This window comes from Astatotilapia calliptera, chromosome 12, assembly GCF_964374335.1.
Source record: "Astatotilapia calliptera chromosome 12, fAstCal68.1, whole genome shotgun sequence".
Taxonomy (NCBI): Eukaryota; Metazoa; Chordata; class Actinopteri; order Cichliformes; family Cichlidae; genus Astatotilapia; species Astatotilapia calliptera.
In genome coordinates, this window is record NC_137433.1 from 17,251,586 (window position 1) to 17,257,585 (window position 6,000).

A 6,000-nucleotide genomic window follows, 5' to 3' on the forward strand; every position below is an offset into this window, starting at 1 on the left:
ATGTTATCCACAGAAATAAACATTATAGAGCACAATATTTTGGACTGAGAGGTCAAGCACGGTGTCAGGTAAGTTAACACGATTCGTGTTGTGTGCTTTTACTGAGATTTTTCTGTCTGTCAGTGTGATTTGTGAGTTAAGAACGAGGATGAGTGGCGACCAGCAAAACTTTACAAGATTCATTTCACAAAGAGCTGAAGATGCGTCCGATGTGGTTTCGTGACACTCTTGTATTACAGTCTGTCAGGACAATGCAGCCGTCTTGGATTTATTTCTCAGTAAGCCAGTGAGAAATGACTGGTTCCTCCAGCCGCTAGAGTCAGCGGTGGATTAATAGTGGGAAGGATAAAGGAAACAAATGAGTAGCGATACCCCTCATCAATTATGCCAGACAGCTCAAGCAGACGCATTGTGTAAGACTATAAGAAAACGATTAAAAGTGGTTGGCCGCTGCTAATTTCTTTTTGCCCTGTGCCAAAAATACCCCTCGGTGCAGCTAATAAAATTGAAAAGCTTAAATATTGATTCAGCGCAATCAGTAGATGAATGGCCGAGTAGCCCATTGAGGACGGAGACAAACGCTTCCATGGTTACATCCAGGATCTCCAGTGTGATTACTCCGCTTTGTGTGGGTTTTCTCTCTCCCACTGAAATAAAACAACAACTGCCACACATGGTGAGCCGGGGGACCTTCTCATAGACTGACTAATCTATAGGCTTACTCGGGCCATAAGTAATCTTGGCATACTTTGAGTTGCGCACATGTGCTGCTACTGTTAAAGAAACGAGCGGCGCCTTTAGCCCCATTGTGATACTGCTTCTTTTTTGGGGGTTATTTTACGCAGATGGCTCCATAATTTACACCATTTCGTGGGGTGGGGTTTGCAGACCTTAAATAATTGAACATCTCCTCCTGATCTCTAATTGATTTGACATGATGTCATCTTCGTGCGTCCTTTGCAAATCTCTTTTGTTGCCTCCTCTGTGGTGTGGCCAGCAGAGTTAAATCCTTTTTTCTCACTGGGGAGGAAGGGTGGGGAGCTGTTTCTGTATCCATTCAGCGTCTACACCTGCTCTCCATCAGCTGTTTCTTCTGTGAATCTTTGTAGAAATTAGTAAAATGATTTAATCAATTTTTTCCCTCTTTTTTACAAAAAAGCAGAAGTTGACAGGGGGTTCACAGTTGTATTGTTTTTAACCTCCTCTCTCCATTCTCATCATTAGAAAGTCATATGTCAGAGTGAGTTTGTTTTTGCAGATTGGGGTTCTCTAAGATCCTCACTTGCTCAGAGGTCAGGTCCTTTGTTTGTCGGTGTTTATGTCATTGCCTGGCAGGGGTCAGCCCCCATTCGCCTGTGCAAGGGGCTGAATGTGATTCACTGGGCGGAAACTGTTTTACTGCTCGCCTCTCTTTCCTTCTGTCTCACCTCCCTAATGGCTGCACGGTACAAAGGGGGGCAGTGCCATAAACAGACTATTCATTCATGAAAGGTGTTGGACGGTTGCACGATGCAGAAAGGATGAGACCGATATTTTGTGGGGATGAGAGGTACTCTCGTTTTAGTGTGTGGGGATAGAGCGAAAGAGTGGATGAAGGCACCATGCAACAGGCTACCCCCACCCCCACACACCCCCCATTGAATCACTTGCTTCACAAGATATGTGAAGCACATCTTTTATCTATCTCTCTTTGATTGAATGAAATTTGTGGAGTTTAATTAGAACAATGCATGACGTGAAGGCTACTATCTGTGAACAGATGCCTGTGATCTTTTTGTTTGCTTTTATAAGCAGACGGTATAAAAAAAAGTTATTTTGTTTTCATCCACAGTTTTGTGCTTTACTAAACCATCTTTTTGCATGGTAAAAACACAGGATAGTAAAGAAATGTGTAAAGAAAAAGAGTGGATTCAGTCAGTATAAGTTAAAACTATTGTTTTATGGTCAGGTTGTCATTTCATCACCTTGAAAGGGCACCGACTTTGAAATGATCACGTCTTTGAGGCAGATTCTTATTCTTCACATTGAACTTGGCGTTATGCAAGGATCTGGTGTGAAACATGAAAACAAATTCCTAAAACAGTTGTTAGAATAAATGTTTTTGGGTCAATTTAAAGCTAAAATGCGAAAGGTTTCTCCATACCTTTAGTATGGAAAATATCCAAAAGACATGCAGCTCAATTTAACAATGTTTCCACTAACAATCAAAGACATGACTTTTTGGATTTAAGCTTTTTCTGTTTTGTGTATAGTGACTGGATTACAGTAATGAATAGGGACAATTTCTGACCCTTTGGGGTGAATGTCCTCAAGCAGGAGTTTTTTCAAATTGAACTCTTTCAGTTTTTGATATTATTCCAGTGTGTTTCATATCGATTACACAACAGCTGACACTGTGTTGGGAAGATCGTTTTAATAGGATTTTCATCTCCCTTAGGAGACATTGAAAAGGTACAGAGAACATAAAATGCAGGACAGTATTTGATTAAAAAAAGTAAATAAAGTAATCTGTACCGTTCATATTTGATGTTGAGATCTTGTTGTATGTCCTTTTGTCTAATTAACATTCAGCATGCTCCTTCTGGCTCCTCAGCAACAAGTGAGACTGGAGCTATGCTAACTTCAAATGTCGCCCTGCTTTTTATCTGAACGTTGATCATTATGTCTAATACTTCATTGCCTGGTCTGGTGAAGCAAGCTTAAGATTTTCTAAACTGACGAATTCGAGCCATGAATAATTGTCCTAAAATGTTCTCTCTCTGTTTTACTGTTTTGTACTTTGTTTTTAAAAAGTAATTTGACAGTTGGTGCTTACACACGGGAAACAGGATCATGGTTTAGTAGCTGTTGTCTTTGGAGCAAAGACACAGGAAAGCGGTGGCCTTTCAGTGATGTCCAGCAATCCTGAGGTCTCTTTAGCGGGCCTAACCAACCACATATTGTTCCCAGTGAGAGGATTCTAGTACGGTCACTGCCGTGAGCTCTCAGCTGTGACCTCTACATCACATTTCACAACCACAAGCTCATTACATACACACAGACACATACACACACACACACACACACTTGTACTTTTAGAGATATTGTTATAGTGTCTTCTCTAGGAGCGAAAAGGAGACCTTGTACTTGTTCATCTGTTGACCATCTCCATTCCAGGACTAAACTTGAACCTGACCTTTTTGGTGGTAAATCAGATAGATTTCAGAGCCTTTACTACCTGCTGTTCTAACTCTGATGCATGACCAGTTCTTCTAAAATGTTACAGAATTATCAATACAAAATATCAGTTTCGTTTTGTAGCATTTACACTACATTCAATTTTAGCTACATTTCTGTCCTTGCAAGTTCAAGCTGGTCTGTTTCTTTTTATCTAGCAAACAGCATGGAAAATCTGTGCACAGCAAAATTTCCTCAGATATCAAAACATAGGGAAAAGTACAAGAACATTCTGGAAGGCTGTGTCCTTTGTTTCACATTAGCTTGGCTAGACTTTGTACAAGTTAAATGGCGTTTTAAAGAGTACTGAAAACATTTTCTTTTCACCGGTCATCGAATAATGTGTTATTCCAAAGCTCCACAGATTTATTTGATGATTACATCTTTGGTTGTTCATTATTGATTCCATTCTTTTAAACATGAAGACCCCACCTGGATCCCTTTGTCTGGCGATAAATCCACACATGTTAAAATCCACGTGGAGCCATGTGGAAAGCATCCTGTGGTGCCCTCCGCCCGTGGTGCAAGTCACAGCCTCACATTTGGCTGGAAGGACATCATGGATATCTAACCTTATACTGTTTCTTTTTTGTAACCATCATTTCTCCTTTCTAATGACTTTACTTGTGTTACGTGTGTCTGAGTCTGAAAGAGCGTGAAAAATAATGAGCTTCAGAAAAGCAGTGTCCTGTCCATATAAAACAAACCGATCGAAGTAGGTCACCAATGTTTTACATCTACAACTCCTGGAAAAACGTTTGGCATCACCGCTCTTAAGTTTTTTACTTTGAAGCACATACACAGACCACAGATATGATATAAAAACTACTTTTGTTTGATTGCTGAAGATTCTGGCTTCGTGAAATTCATGTAAAACAGGTCAGTTGTTTTTAAGATCAATGACATTTTTTCCAGATCAATCTGACAAAGAAATTATGCAAAATAATGTTGGCTGTTCCCAGTCACCCGTGTCTAAAATGTCTAAAAAGTATGGGAACATTATAAAAGGAAAATATACTAGTAGATGGAAGATGTCACAGCATCAGGAGAGAAAACTCAAAGCAATACTGTATGTCTTGAAAATGCACAAGTAAACTGATGAAAAGCAAATGGGGAGAAACATGTTTGTTTGTCATATACCTGAAATGGGCTGAATGAAATGGGATTTACATACAGAAAAGTGAAACTAAAACCAGCATTACCACCTAAACAGAAGAAAACAAGGTTACAGGGCTACAGGGAAGTGATCAAAGACTGCGTTTGATTGGTTTGGTTGAAGGCGATGTTTAGTTATGAATTACAGGTCTGCACTGGCCAAGGAGATTATGCTGGGACTTTAGTCTGGTGTCATTCCAGTGAAACATAACAATGACTGCCTGAGGAAAATAAGCAGACTTGTGTGTGAAATAAAAGACTAAGAGAGATACACATGCACACATTTTGGACACTTGTCTCATTCTGTCAATAGAAAACAGATTTGGTACATGGCACGCTTTAATCTGTCAAACAGTATCCGTGCTAGCTTGATACACAGTGTTGCTTTTCATTAATGAAGTACCTTTTTTTTTTTTTTTTTTTTGAATGAACATCCTTCAAGTGTGGTGATTCCATAGTTTTTTTTCTTTATTTATCCACTAACCCCCTAGTTTCTGTGTAAGACCCATCATTTTACATTTCATTTGCACAAACTTTCCTTCTTTGTTTATCTCTCACTGCTCTCATTGCGCCGCTGTTCATCAAGTCAGAGGAATTCCTCGTATGTTTGTGTGGTTGATCCAAGCGTGCCCGAGAATGTGGTGGGTGTGTTTCTTTACGTAAAAAAATGTGCACATCCACTTTCTCTCATTGTCTGGGTATATGTTTAAAAAAGGTTTTAAAAAAGCCAGAAAATTGTCATGTTTTGTTGTATGGACACTGGACAGGACCCACAAACATGAACACGTGCACCGTCTCAAATTCACTATTACATAATACGTTGGTTGTTTTGAATCACAACAAAGTTGATTAACAGCTTCATTTGAGCCATGATCACCATTTATTTTTACTGGTTTTGGTATTTTTCTCTAATAAATGAAATTTCTTGACCCGAGTCGTTCAGGAATTTGCTTCAGCCTCACCGTCTGGCCCTTAGTTTTCAAGAGGCTACAACAGCCTGAAAAAGGGGCTGTCCCACACCTACTGTAGTAAGGACGTGTATAGTGTGTGTGTCCTTATTTAAAAGTGATAGAGGAGAGCTGGGAGAATAGAAGGGAGTCTGAATGGGAAGATTTGGATTCTGCAGGAGAGGAGGCTAGCATGCCAAAAAGTGGGAGAAACCAAAAAAATAGAGAACTGTGGCAATGTCAGAAATGCACATAGAACACAAAAAGGAGCATGAGTGAACAAAAGCCTTGCTCCTTAAAATTGTGTGCTGGTCAGTGAATCGTAAAGTCCCGCTTCTTCTCCAATGAAAATACACCCCCGTTCTGGGTTGCCTCTCTGTTTTGTGAACTCTTTTGAAATGCAATTAGCATTTCATCCAGGCCCAACCGGTTACATGCAAGGAAGTAATACCCTTTCTAATTTGGCCCTTTGGTCTGTGAAGCTATGGAGAGCGCAACCTTGTTTAATCCTCTGAAAGTGTTTTTCTGTCTGCCTCCAGCACTGTCTGTCATACAGGCTAATCAGTCAGCCAATGCTCAAACTGGAAAGCCCACTAAACTGCTTGCACACTGGTCCCTACTCAATTGGAACCACTTTCTTTTTTTCTATATCCTTTCCTTCACACTAAGAAGAAGAAAAATC